The sequence below is a fragment of the Molossus molossus genome, unplaced genomic scaffold, assembly GCF_014108415.1.
Source record: "Molossus molossus isolate mMolMol1 unplaced genomic scaffold, mMolMol1.p scaffold_m16_p_16, whole genome shotgun sequence".
NCBI lineage: Eukaryota > Metazoa > Chordata > Mammalia > Chiroptera > Molossidae > Molossus > Molossus molossus.
In genome coordinates, this window is record NW_023425351.1 from 56,254,423 (window position 1) to 56,270,113 (window position 15,691).

The 15,691-nt window shown below is 36.9% G+C and overlaps 1 non-coding gene across 1 annotated transcript; it reads right to left on the bottom strand.

The window, feature by feature from the left end:
• Positions 1-13,794: 13,794 nt before the first annotated feature.
• LOC118631942 lies at positions 13,795-13,928 on the bottom strand. Its single transcript, XR_004959929.1, has one exon. It is a non-coding gene; the product is annotated as a U4 spliceosomal RNA (small nuclear RNA).
• Positions 13,929-15,691: the final 1,763 nt, after the last annotated feature.

Sequence of the window (15,691 nt, forward strand, 5' to 3'; positions counted from 1 at the left end):
ACAGGCATGTGCCCTTGACCAGGAATCAAACTGGGACCTCTCAGTCCATGGGACAATGCTTAATCCACACAAGCTGGGCAAGTTTTATATAACTTTAATAAAGCCCGTACTGAAAAAAATTAGGATCTTTATTTAACTGTGCAAAATTTTGGGGATGTGCTATAGTGTGTTTACAAGAAAGCTCTTATTCATTACAAAGTTCGGGAAACATGTTTATGTCTGATAACTACATAGTTGTTCATGTATGATTGTGGGAAAATTACTTAGTCTCTGTGTGCCTCAGGGTCTTCATTTGTAAATTGAAATTATAATACTATCCACACCATAGATTTGCTTTAAAGGGTAGTGGAGTTAACATAAATAGAACAGCCTCTAGTACATAGTAAGTTCTTTATAAGTGTTTATTGATAGTGATAATGTTATTATTCATGATATTATTATATAGCCATGTATTCAACATGGCTATAATATTATTTAACAGCGTCTTATGTCACACTCTGTTCAAACGCTGACAAATTCAGTGACAAACAAAAAAAGTTCCTATTCTCAGTAAGCTAACATTCTGTGGTTAGGACAAATTTTACTTAAAAATCCACATTGAAGCTATTCCTCATATGAGTAAAGTGGCTTCTTTCTATCCTTAGAAGTTCTAGCTGTACAATAATGACTAAACACAGGGAACTCTTGTGGGTAACCAGAAAAAATGTTACAAGATTTTTCAATAGTGATGCACTGACAAAGGTTTAACACCCTGCTTTTCAAAAAAACAACAATGAAAAAGGTCTGATTTGTAGCACATGCTACTGTCCATGGTGTAAATACTCCCAGCATAGCTAATTTCTAGCAACCGATGTGACATCACTGAAAGGTGAAGGTAGGAAGAGACACACAATAGCATACCATTTAGCAGTATTTCCAAGATCGAGGTATGATGTATGAAAATACTCTCAAGAGACAATAGTGAAACTCATTAGGAAGTGATAAGTTGAGTCTTGACAACTTTTGTTTCTATTGTGCTTTGTTTAACTTGTACAGTTATATAATTTCATTTTGTATTAATGGCTATTTTTAACAACCAGCTCACAACATTTCTGGTAATTTAACACTTGGCTCTTTTGAACTCCAGTACATCACTGCTTCCCAAGCACAATCCTATTGAAAAGAGGGTTTTCATCATCTTTTCTTCTCTTTTATTATGTAACTAAACAAGGTAAAGTAGGTAGTCAACATTTGGAGGGACTTCATTGTCGGAGAGTCTGATTTTGCAAAAGCACAAAAGCTAACAGAAATAGATGGTAGATACATTGATTTCTACATTCAAACCAAAATGCTTTACAAATGTTTCCAGTTAACTGATTTCTCTCCTGCCGTATTGCATGCTGACAACTTGTCTTATTAAAAGAAAACAGGTAGCCCTACCAACCCTGGGCTCAAACAGATGTCGGCTGGAAACACAATGAGGAAAGGGGATTAAAGAGGAGAGGTTTTTAGTCTAGGCGTTGGTAGAGATACAGAAAGAGCCTAAAGCCCATGTGCCTACAAGGAGCAACGAAGGGACTTCTAATAAAACGAGCTCATATTTTTTTTATGATCCAGCTGCCTTTAATGTGGACCCTAAGGGAATGGGCTGTCAAAAGAGATGGAAAATATTAAATTTCAGAATCTGAACAGGAGACACTGAATGAAATGATGAAGCCTTTATGTTTTTAGGACTCCCACCTAAAGATAAATGTTAAAGAGAGATCAGATTTGTTAGACTTCTTCAGAGGATTGCAAAGTCTTTAAATTTGAAAACTCCCTTTTCTGGAATCTGAGGAATGTTCTCATGGTGGCCCACCACAAAGATTAAATTCTGCCTTTTGAAGAAAACAAGTTACTGTTTTAATCACAGAACAAACAGATGCCCAGGAGGGAAGGACCACCCCACACAGAAGGACCCCTACTAGGAATGCAGTTTGGGGAGTAAATGTGCCTATAATTTTTGTTAATAAGACAAATCCAGTGACAAAAATTAACAGAAATATGAAGCTGTACAATAATTTCAATATTAAAGTGAGAAATTAGTTAAGGTTTTTACATAGTAACTAAGTTTGTGTGTTTCTGTACAGGTTACAAAGTACATTAACATTCACTGTATCACATGATTCTCAAAAAAATGCTAGTAGGTATTATCTATGTTTTATAGATTTAAAAAAACAGCCTCAGATAGTAAATGAACTACTCAAGATTTAGCAGGACAGTCAAGGCTCATACAAATTTTCTTGTATAAGCCGAGAGCAGGGTTTAGATCTCTTTTCTGGAATGGGCCAGATAGTGAGGGTTTTTGGCATTGCAGGCATGAGTCTCTGTGGTGACAACTGAATTCTGCTGCTGTAGAGTAAAAGCAGGCAGGAATGTGCCTGTGTTCTGATAAAGCTCTATTTTCAAAAACATGGAGTAGGACAGATTTGACCCTTGTGTCTGGCCATAGGTTGCTGACACTTGGTTTATAGGAAAGAGCTTGGACTTGTAAGTTACACGGAACTGGAACACTTCATATCTACCACTTAACAGCTGTGCAATAAAGCACCAGGTATTTAACCTCAGGAAGCCTCCCCTTTCTCATCAATAAAATAGCAATAATCATACCTACTTCACCAAGAGATCGTGAGAGTTAAACCAGGTGACACGTAGAAGCACTCAACACCACGCCCGGCTGATCGTCAGAGTTCAGTCCAGGTGGACTGTTTCCTCACTTTCCTTTCATCCCACATTTTCTTTTCTTGAAAAAAATGTCTAATAAATACACCCATACTATAATTTCTTAATCCACTGTAATATCATTGACTCGGTTTTCCTTTCCTTCACTTTTCTCCTTTTCTTCTATATTTTATCAAAAGAAATGTTCACATCATATTATTTTCATCAGGCTGTCATCAAGCTGAAAACAAAAGAAATATATTCTCTCACAGTTCCAGTGTCCAGAAGCCTGAAATCAAGGTGTCAGCAGGGTCACGGTGTCTCTGCGACTCTGCGTAGAATCCATCTCTGCCTCTTGCGAGCTTCCGCTGGTAGCCGTCAGTTCTTGGCACTCTTGGTTTATAGCTGTGTCACTCCAGTCCCGGCCGCTTTCATCACAAGCAGTTCTTCTGTGCGTCTCTGTCTTCACGTGGCCTTTTCCTTTTCTTGTACGGACCCCAGTTACATGGCATTAGGGCTTGCCCTCATGACCTCATCTTAACTTGATGACATCTGTAAAGATCCTATTTTCAAATAAGGTCACATTCACAGGTACCAGAGGTTAGGACTTCAACATATTTTTGAGAAGGATATGATTTAACCCATAACACATATCATTGCCATTACCTTCCTTGTATAGAATCTCTTGGTGGGTGCAAAAAAAAATCAACAGGAATGGATACAATTCACATTGATCTTTGAGAGCAAACCATAAGGGCTCTTTGTGATTTTTAAATTAATTTCTTAAAATACAATATTCAAAATTATAAAAAAAATCTTATGTTTTGGTACTTAATTCCAATATTACTTTCAACAGTGCCAAAAGTAGATTCTGTTTATTTTAATCATTCATAAAATGAACTGTTTGCTAGTTGTGTTAGTTAGGATATGCTTTATTGCAAGTGACAAAAAACCCAACTTAAATTGCTTAAACCACCAGCAAAATCGATTGGCTCACTTTAGTTAAAAATGTTGAGGGATATAAAATATCAAGGCTAACTAGATTCCACAGCTTTAAAAGTAACTTTTCTGACTCTCCACAGTTTTCTGTGTGTCTGCTTCATTCTCAGACTATCTTCTTCCTTGTTTCCAACGCCAATGCTTTGCTGGGACTCCATTCTCCCACGTTCACAACGAAGACAAGAAGAAAGGTGTTCCCAAATTTTGTGTCAGAGTTGCTGGGAATTACCTTTTTGAGAAATATGAATAAATCTCTTTAATACCACAGTGGCTAAAACTGGGTGTTATGACCGCTCTGGAACCGTAACTGCCAAAGGATAACACGCTACATGTCCCGGTTCCTGGAGTTAAAATAGGGTCTCCAAGCGCTCGGGCAGTGCCAGGTAAGGTAGATCGTTGAGAGGAAACTGAGGGAGCTACTGATCTACCGGAAATGAACACTGCAAAACGTGTCTATGCACATCGGGGTTCAACCATCAGGAAGTGTTGATGCTGTGTGTGTGTGGAAAGAGAGGGAAAGAGAGATTGAGGTATCACAAGGAATTTGCTTGTGGAACTGGCTTAGCAAGTTGAAACTCTACAGGAAACATCAGAAAGAGAAGACTATAAACAGTGGGGAACCCTGTGACCACAAGCCATCTGTAGTCTTTAAAATCAGAAAAGGCCTAACTCCTCTTTTCAAGACTCATCTGATTAGGACGGCCCCACACAGGATAATGTTCCTTTCCTTCAGCTTAAAGTCAGCTGGTTTGGGACTGGGTCATGTCAGCTGAAACCACTCACAGCAGCACCTAGATCAGCGTTTGGATGATGTGGGACTGTAGCTCAACCTAGTAAAGCTCATTCATTGAAAAAGCATCAAAGTTGCTGAGGCAGTTCTAGAGTCCAAATTTTAAAAATTGTTCATTTTAGCTAGACAAATTGCAATCTAGATGGAAGATTGCATTATCAACCTCCCTTTTATCAGTGTGTAGCTCTGTAACTTGCTTCAAGACAATAGGACGTAAATGGAAGTACTATATGGGTTTCTAGGCTGTCACCTTAAAGAGAAAGAGTAAACTTACGACTTTAGATGTTTCCTGCTGCCTGGAATTTTGAAGTGATGGACAGAGTTCAGGCAGACTATTGGGCAATGAGGTTGTATGTTAAACATGGTATGATAACATCCAAAAAGGAGCCAGAATTCCCAATGCCAATGAATTGCCACACAAGATGGGAACAGCTCTTTTGGACATCTTCCACGTGAGATAGAAACAAACTTCTATATTGTTTACTCTCTTGTTATTTGGGCACTTCTGTTAGAACCAGCTAAAACAAACCCCAGCTGATACGGAGAAGAAACTACAACATCCATTAAACTGTGATAAAATTGAAACAACTTTTCTAGTATGTCGCCAAAACAATATTTAGGGGAAATTAATGAATGAAATCTAAATTTTAGCTCTGGCCGGTTTGGCTCAGCGGTTAGAGCGTCGGCCTGTGGTCCCGAGAGACCTGGGTTCGGTTCCTGCTAAGGGCACGTACCTCGGTTGCAGTTTGTCCCCGGCCCTGGTTGGGTCGTGCGGGTGGCAGCCACTCAATGTGTCCCTTTCACGTCGATGTTTCTCTCTCTCTCTCTCTCTCTCTCTCTCTCTCTCTCTCTCTCCCCCTCTCATTCTATTTGAACAAAATATAAAAAAAAAAAAGTCCTTGGGTGAGGTTAAAAAAAAAAAAAAAAGAAATCTAAATTTTAAGTTTAAAACATAAGGCATCTTTGAATTTCATATGTTAGAAAGTAGTCTAAAAATGAAAGGGAACATGCTATTTGTAAGGCTGATATGCCAGAGTAATTAACATAATTGATGGATAAAAGTTCAAATTATCCAACACAGCCAATACCTCTGCTATACTAGAGTGGGGATTGAACCACATCCAACGTATGTGCCCTTGATTGGAATCGAACCTACAACTCTTTGGTCCATAGGCCAATATTCTAAACACTGAGCAAAACCAGCCAAGGCCTCTTCACCTTTTCTACTGAGCCCCCCCCAAACACCTGTTCTCTCTATGTTCCCTCAGTGTTTTCTGTATCTATGAGCCTGTTCCTATTTTGTTAATTTGTTTATTTTGTTCATTAGATTCCACATGTAAATAAAATCATTTGGTACTTATCTTTCTCTGACTGGCTAATATCACTTAGCTTAATACTCTCCAGGTCCATGCAAGCTGTTGCAAAAAGTCTTATTTTCTTCTTTTTTTTACAGCTAAATAGTATTCCATTCTGTCATTGTACGACTGCTCTTTTTTTTTAATCCTCACCAAGGACATTTTTCCATTTTTTTGTTCAGATAGAGTGGGAGGGAGAGAGAGGAAGAGAGAGAGAGAAACATCGACATGAAAGGGACACATCGAGTGGCTGTCTTCCTCACAACCCAACAGAGGTACGAGGTACGTGCCCCTAGCAGGAACCGAACCCGGGTCTCTCTGGACCGCAGGCTAACGCTCCAACCACTGAGCCAAACCGGCCAGGGCTGTACCACTGCTTTTTTATCCACTCATTATTGATGGACACTTGGGTTGCTTCCAAATCTTGTCTCTTGTAAATAGCACTGCAATGACCATAGGGGTGCATATATTCTTTTGAATCAGTGTTTTGAGTTTCTTCGAATATATTCCCAGAAGTGGAATTGCTGGGTCATAAAGCAATTTCATTTTTAATTTCCTGAAGATACTTTATTCTTATTTGCATAGTGGCTGCACCAATCTGCATTCCCACCAACAGCACATGAAGGTTCCCTTTTCTCCTCATCCTCACCGACACTTATTGTTTGTTGATTTACTGATGATAATCAATGACAGGTGTGAGGTGATAACTCATTATAGTTTTAATTTGATTTCTCTGATGATTAGTGATGCTGAGCATCTTTTCATATGTCTATTGGCCATCTGTATGTCCTCTTTGGAGAGGTGTCCTTTGCCCATTTTTTAATTGGATTGTTTTGTGGGTGTTGAATTGTATAAGTTCTTTATAAAGTTTGGATATTAATCCCTTATCAAATGTTTAATTGGTAAATCTGTTCTCCCATTCAGTGGGTTGTCTTTTCATTTTGTTAATGGTCTCTCTTGCTGTACAAAACTGTTTTAGTTCAATATAGCCCCATTTGTTTATTTTTTTCTTTTGTTTCCCTTGCCCAAGAAGACATATCAGAAAAAAACATTGCTAAGAGAAATGTCCAAGATTTTACTGCCTATGTTTTCCTCTACAATTTTTATGGTTTAGAGTCTAATAGTTAAATATTTAATACATTTTTACTTTAGTCTTATATATTGTGTAAGAAGGTGGCCTAATTTCATTTTTGCATGTATCTGTTCAATTTTTCCAGAACCATTTATTGAATATACTGTCTTTTCTTCATTGCATGTTTTGCCTCCATTGTCAAATTTTATTTGACCACAAAGGCATGAGTCCATTTCTGGGCTCTCTGTTCTGTTCCATTGATCTATATGTCTGTTTTTATGCCAATACCATGTTGTTGTTGTTATTATTATTATTATTATCATCATTATTATTACTATGGCCTTATAGCATAGTTTGATATCAGGTAGTGCGATTCCTCTTTCATCTCTTTTCTCAAGTTTGCAGTGGTTATTTGGGGTCTTCTGTGGTTCCACATAAATTTTTGGAATATTTGTTCTAGTTCTGTGAAATATGCCATTGGTATCTTGATAGGAATTGTGTTGAATCAATACATTTCTTGGGGTAGTATGGACATTTTAATGACGTTAATTATTCCTACCCGTGAACACAGTATATGCTTCTACTTGTTTGTATCTTCTTCAATTTCTTTCTTCAGTGTCTTACAATTTTCTGAGTATAGGTCTTTTACATCCTTAGTTAAATTTATTCCTGAGTACCTTATTTTTTTATAAAATTGTAAATGGGATTGTCTTCTTAGTTTCCCTTTCTGTTATTAGAGCCTTTGTTTTAAAGTCTATTTTGTCAGATATAAGTATTGCTACCTCAGCTTTTATTTATTTATTTATTTTCATTTCCATTTTCATGAAATATTTTTTCAATCCTATAACTTCCAGCCTGTGTGAATCTTTTGTTCTGAGGTGGGTCTCTTATAAATAGCATATATATGGGTCTTGCTTTCTCAACCATTCAGCTACCATATGTCTTTTGATTAGAGCATTTAAGCCACTTACATTTAAAGTGATTATTTATAGGTATGTATTTATTACCATTTTATTCTTTTCATTATACCAGAATTTAAAAAGTCTACTCTGTTTATAGACATCTGCATTCTTTCCCGGTAGCGTTGTTTTGAATAAAGTTGCTGTGAATGTTCTTGTGCAAAAAGCCCCTGACATTTCTTGTAATACTGGTTTGGTGGTGACAAACTTTTATCTTTTTCTTGTCTAGGAAGATCTTTATTTCTCCTTCAACTTTAAATGACAGCTTTCTGGGTAAAGTAGTCTTGGTTATAGGTCCTTGCTTTTCATCACTTTAAATATTCCATGCCAATCCCTTCTGGCCTGAAATATTTCTGTTGAAAAATCAGCTGACAGTCTTATGGGAGCTCCCTTGTAGGTAACTAACTGTCTTTCTCTTACTGTTTTTAAGATTCTCTCTTTGTCTTCAACCTTTGCCATTTTAATTATGATGTGTCTTAGTGTGGGCTTCTTCGGGTTCATTTTGTTTGGGACTCTCTCTGCCCCAGAATCACACAACTCAGTCTGTCCTGGATTCTGCCCAGACCTTGGTAGTGTAGGGCCACCAGGAATCAAGTGGGGGGCACCTGTAGCTGGGAGGGTGAAATTAGAGAATCTCCTGTGAAGGGGGGGGCACTAGTCAAGTTTATGAGAAAGTAGAGGGAATGACTCCCACTCCAAGGCCATACCACTCAATCATTGACACCCCTGAGTCTGCCCAGACCTCTAAACCAAGGCCCACGCAACTGACTCTTTATCAGCTTCAAGTAGTGAGGCAAAAGGGAATCCATAGGGTGGGGCTATTGCATTCTCCTAGGCTGATGTCCTAAGGAGGGGAGTCTCCCATCCTAGAAAGATGGCGTCTGTGGTGTGGGAGGAACTCAGCACAGCAGGCCTGGCAGCTGTCTCCTCAGCTCTCTCCCCAAAGCCACAAAACCCTGTTTCTCCTCACAAAATCCAGTCCGCTCTGCCTTCTCTCCACTGGAGCCCCAAAGTGAGTGGCTACGAATGAGATTTTCTGTTTTGGCCCTTTAGGAGGGCACTTGTGTCTCTAGCAGATTCACGTCTCTCCCTGACAGATGGAATTCCCACTGATTTTCACAGCCAGATATTATGTGAGCATCTCTTCCCAGCTCGGGTGCTCTGGGCTAGGGTACCCAGTGTGGAACTGAGAACCTTTGCTCCACAGGGGGAACTTCTGTACCAAGCCATTGCCTGTAGAAGCAGGACCAGACTTTTTTTCTGCATTTCTGCCCTTCCTACCAATCTGGATGTGGCTGCTTCTAGTAATCCGTGGTTATTAGACTTCCATGCAGCTAGTCTTCAGTTTGTTATTCAGGTTAATTGTTCTACATTTCAGTTGTAATTCTAGTTTTGTCCCGGGAGGAGGTGAGTGTAATATCTCCCTAGTCTATTGCCTTCTTGAATTTCTCCCCAAAATAGAGCTTTTAATTTAACATAATTAGGCAAAGAAAATATCAATTCCTTTCTTGAAATATTTACAAATTCTTCTTTAAATTTTAAATCCTTGTTACATTACATATGAAGAAAATGAAAGCATTAGAACCAAATTATATCACTGCCAAATGAAGAAATATATGGAAGAAAGGAAGAAAAAGAGAAGAAGAAAGTCTCGTTTACCCTCCTATGTTCCAAGTGTCACCAAGTTTTCTAGGTTTGGGAGTTGTTCTTTAATTTAATTTTCATATATTATCTTATTAAATTTTTTAGAGAGAAAGGAAGGAAGAGATAGAGAAATACCAATGTGAGAAACATCAATTGGCTGCCTCCTGCAGGCCCCCTACTGGGGATTGAGCCTGACACCTGACCGAGAATCGAACTGGGACCTCTTAGTCCATAGGATGACGCTCATCCACTGAGCCACATTGGCTGGGCATTGTTATTAAATTTTAACAAAATAAAATATTTTAAAATTTTCATTTTGTTGTTACCTAAATTTATGGAAATTATGTAGATTTATTTTTATTAAAATTTGATCATAGTTGTATGATTGGTTAATTTAGTTAATTCTTTGAAGTTTTGCTTTTTGTGGTTTGCATAAAATAAAAGGTTTTATTTATCCATCTTTGGACAAATTTCTGTGATTACTCCAACTTTTAGATCATGGTTCAATTTGGTCACTGTCCTTCACTATAACAAAAGAAGACAAATAACTCAATTTGAAACTGATAAATATTAGCAAAGTTTTCTTGTGGTTTTATATGAAGATGAAATACAGCATCAGACTAGAAAGAATCATGGGAAACCATTAGCCTCTCAGAAAGACTTCAGAAAGTAGTATGCTTTCGTTTGTCATAGCTTACAGGAGGTTACACTAGAACAAAAGCCATGCCATACTATTTCATCAGCATCCTTATACTGGCAAGTTATAAACGTTAATAAATTCAAAAATCTGTGTCCTACTGATGTACACAGAATTTCCTGCTGTCTACTTTGTTGTCTTAGTGGTTTGTTTTTTTTTAACAAACTGTCTTATTTGAACCTAAAAAAATATTTGTTTAATGATCGTGTGCAAATGCTTTCTGAAGCATGCTGTCATTGAAAAATGTGTGCACATCTTGTAAAAGGGCTTTTCTTGTCTTCAGAGCACAAATTACAAACACACCTCCTCTTTTAAACCATAAATCACAATTGGCAAAGTCTAGAAAATATTATAATCACAAAGGCTCAAGATGAATCAACCCACAACCTTCTAATACAAAATATATGCATTTTATACAAAATGCTTAATAAATTAGTTGTTCTATATCCCAGATGGCTGTACAATTTCTGGCTTATAACAAGGTAGTGGCTTTTTAATTGGCCTTTGAGGGAAACTGAAATTTTCACTACATGGGTTGGCCTTCTTAGTGGCATCTGTGACTTTGCATGGCTCAAAATCTCAAGATAATTTTTGGTTAGAGCAGGATAATTATTCCTTTCTGTGAAAAAGTGAAACTGTGATTTCTCTGATTGAACTACAGTTAGACTGACAATGGCTCTATTTTTTCAAGATTCATAGAGTTTTCCTTCATTATGTATCTGGCAGTGGAATGTGACTAACTCTAAAAATACACAAATAACTTATACATACCCAAACTAATGTCAAATCAAAATGTAACAGATTTCCAATCTCAGCTAAGACATGTAAAGAGCTTAGAATTATCACTCTTACCCCTACAGGAGGAAGGAAAAAACTGAAGATCAACACCTTTTCCTGTATTCATCAGAAAACCAAGGGTGAAGGACAAGCCATCACTCTGAAGTCCAGAAACATGATCCCATCTAAAGAGATACAGTAAACCACAATCAGTTCACCTGGAATGGAAGCTGCTGGAGCCCCGAACTGGTAGGAATACTAATATGGTAAGTGTGAGGAATTGCATGAGACTGAGTGTAACCTACAGTGAGAGTAAGAAATTCCTGATCAAAGTGGGGTCCCCATATGTAAACTTTGCCTAAAGAAACGCCAACAGGTCCACATGGTGAAGATCTGATAAAGATGCCCTCAGAGCCCTGGGAGGAGAAAGGGGAGAGTGATTATTACAAAATACACCCAATGTCTTTGCCATCACATGGGCCTATGCTCCAAAAGATAAGACTACCAGGACCTTCTCCCAGCTGGAGGAAGGGCATTCCTCTCAAACAAGCCACCTAAAGTCTTTGGGTCTCACCTGGAGGAGGGGGGTCGGTGTTGGGGAGGAAAATTGGTCAATAGGGTTTAGGGGCTCAAGGATATAGGCTGAAATCCTGTCACCAGGAAAAGGAGTAGAGCACCAGGGGACAGAAATCTAGACTGCTAGAACAACATCTGGGATGCTCTCCGCCTTGAAACACAGGCCCACCTAAAAATTGTGGGTTTATTCAAAAGATTATAGACTACCTCCCTCCTTCACATTTGATCAACATACCAACAAAACCCAACGTAGTAACAGTGGCTTATAGCAAAAAGAGCTGAAAGACACAGACTTTCCACCAGAAGAATGACATACGAAAGCCCAACACAAGAAAGGAACACACAACCAAGCATCCTTAGAGCATTTTGAAGCCAATGGCACCTGTAACTGTTTAATTAAAACATTAAACAAAACAGAATAAACTCCTAGCCAGTCTAATATAAACCCTCACAATAAAGGTCTACTTACCTCCATTTCTATTATCTGATTCATTGTGTCCTTTTGTTTCAACAAAAACAAATGCGAGGCATGCCAAAAGGTAAAACACAGTCAGAAGAACCAAAAGGTAAAACGCAGTCAGAAGAGACAACACAGTCATCAGAAACAGATTCAGTTGGAATAATCAAACAAAGAATTTATTTATTAAAATATTTTTTTCTTTATTGATTTTAGAGAGAAGGAGAGAGAGAGATAGAAACATCGATGAGAAAGAACATTGACTGGCTGCCTCCTGCATGCCCCCCACTGGGGATTGGGCCCAAACCTGGGCATGTGCCCTAAACGGTAATCGAACCAGTGACCTCTTGGTGTATGGGTCGATGCTTAACCACTGAGCCACATCAGCCAGGTTCAAAGAATTTAAAGTAGTTGTGATTAATATGCTAATGACTCTAACAGGAAAAGTAGACAACATGAAAGGATCGATGAGTAATATAACCAAGGAAACAGAAACTCTAAGAAAAAAGAAAAAAAGAAAATTCTGGGTATCAAACAACAGTGAAGAGAAATGAAAAATGCCTTTGATGGGCTTATCAGTAAACTCCACAGGATCAAGGAAAAAATTACAGTGGCTTTCTCCTTAGAAACTATGTAAGTAAGAAGACAGTGTAGTCAAATATTTGAAGAATTGACAGAAAAAATATACTAATTTAGAATGCTATATGCAGAAAAATTATCTTTCAATAATAAAGGAGATATAAAGCCTCATTAGATAAACAGAAACTGAAGGAATTAATCTTTAGCAGACATTCTATGAAAAAAATAATGTTAAAAGAAGTCTTTCAGGCTGACAATTATGATATATCAGAAACTTTGATCTACATAAAGAAGGAAAAGCATCAGGAAGAGAATAAATAAAAGTAATATAAAATATTTTATCTTATTACTAGATATAAAGCATAATTCTAGTTTAAATTTAATAGCAATGATGAATCAGATAGTTTTAGCAAATATAAGTGAAATGAACAACAGCAATATCACAAAGAACAGTTGGGAGAAACTGTGTATACTCTGTTATAAGCTATCCACCCTGCGTATGAAATGGTCTAGTGTAATTTAAATCATCAATTTAAATATGTTAAAAATGTATATTTCAAACTCTAGGACAACCACTACAATGTTTTAGTAGTATAATTGATATGCTATGAAAGGAGATAAAATGGAATCATAAAATGCTCAATTCAAACCAGAGAAGGCAAAAAATGGAGGTGGGGAGAATAAATGCAACTTATAAAAAAAATAGTTACCAACATGGTAGATAGGAATTCAACAATTTCAGTAATTATTTTACAACTGAATTATAATTAATACACTAATTAAAATACAACTAAGAATTAGATGGTCAGAATGGATTTTCTTTCAAGGACTCGGTTGTAGGTTGTATACCAGAAGCCTACTAAAAATAAAGACATAAGGAGTTGAATTTAAAGACATAAAAAATATAGCATACTTACACTGATAAAATAAGAACTGAAGTAGCTACATTTGTTACAGACAAATCAGACTTTAAAGCAAGAAAAATCATTAAGGCTAGAGAGGCATTAAAATATTATAAAGGGATCGATTCTCCAAGGAGACATAAATATGCTAAATATGCATATACCCAATTACAGAATATCAAAATATATTAAGTCAAACTTATAGAACTGAAGAGAAACTGAAAAACCCACTGATATGTGTAGAGACTTCAAAACCCCTCTGACAGTATTGATAGGTCAAGCAGGAAGAAAAAGAGTAACAATGAATAAGACCTGGGCAGCACAATTAACTTGATCTGATTGAAACATAGAAAATATTTCATTTTATTTATTTTATTTTTCTTAGCAATAATTGTGCCTCGGATAAACCTCATTGGCTACAATACTGCCACTGTGCAAAGCTGAGAATATTTCATTTTAAAATAATAGCAGAACAAAAATTTTTTCAAACTCCCATGGAAAATTCAGCAAAATAGACTACTTTCTAGGTTACATTAAAACAAACAAACAAAAAAAGAACTTAAATGTATAGAAATCATAGAGTAAGTTCTCAGGTTAAACTAGAAATCAATAGACAGAAATTCCAGAACATTTGAAAATTGAACAATACAGTAATAAATAAGCCAAGTGTCAAAAAAGATGACTCAACAGAAATTTAAAAATATTTTGAACTAATTGAAAATGACAACACAATTTACAACATAAAATTGTGAAAGGTAGCATAAACAATACTTAGAGGGAAATTTATAGCATAGTAATACATTTATATATTAGAAAATTGAAAGATATGAAATTAATAACCTAAACTTATACTTCAGGATACTAGGGGGGGAAAAAGAGCAACTTAAGCAGAAGTAGAAGAAAATAAATAATAAAACTTGGAGAAGAAATCAATAAAACTGAGAAAAGATAATTTAAAAAAATCAACTATATCTAAAGCTCATTCTTTGAAAGATAAATAGTTGGAAAAAACCTCTAGATGGGTTAACTAATAAAGAAAATACATAAATTACTAATATCAAAAATAAAAGAGATGCCATAATACTGATATAATGAACATTCAAATGTTAAAAGGATACTATAGCCAGGCCATGTGGCTCAATGGTTGAGCATCGACCCATGCACCAAGAGGTTGCTGGTTCGATTCCCATTCAGGGCACATGCCCAGGTTGTGGGCCTGATCCCCAGTGGGGGGTATGCAGGAGGCAGCCAGTCGATGTTCTCTCTCATCAGTGTTTCTATATCTCTCACCCTCTCCTTTCCTCTCTCTCTCAAATCAATAAAGAACAAATATTTTTAAAAAAAATATAAAAGAGCCCTGGCCAGTTTGGCTCAGCGGTTAGAGCATCGGCCTGCGGTCCGGAGAGACCCGGGTTCGGTTCCCGCTAAGGGCACGTACTTCGGTTGCAGTTTGTCCCCGGCCCTGGTTGGTCATGCGGGTGGCAGCCACTCGATGTGTCCCTTCACGTCGATGTTTCTCTCTCTCTCTCCCTTCCTCTCTCTCCCTCCCACTCTATCTGTACAAAAAATGGAAAAATATCCTGGGATGAGGATAAAATATATATATAAAAGAATACTATAAACAACATTGTGTACAGAAACTTAACAACCAGGTGAAATGTATCTATTTGTTAAGAGACACACCACCAAACTCATACAAGGAGAAATAGATTACCTGAATACCCCATGTCTATTAAAGAAAGTGAATCAATAATTAATAACCTTCCAGAAAACCGAGTACAACACCCAGACTGTTTTACTTGTGAATTCTAACAATGAAGGAAAAAATAATAATACCAATTCTCCTCAGAAAAAGAAAATAGGACTGAATAGTTTCTAAGGCATTCTATGAAGCCATCATTAACCTAATACCTAAAAAAAAAAAGATAAAGACATTATAAGATAATAAAATATACAAACCACTATCTCTCACAAAGGTAAGTTAAAAAATCCTCAAAAAATTAGCAAATAAAATAAAATAATGCAGAAAAATATGATATACCACAACCATATGTGATTAATTTCAAGTATACAAGGCTGTTCTACAACCAAAAGTCATGTATATAAACCTCCATATTACTGAGCTAACAGAGAAAAGCCATCTATCCAAATTAATTCAGGCACTGAAAGCTCCTGATGAAATCCAAAACTTTTCTAGAAAAGACG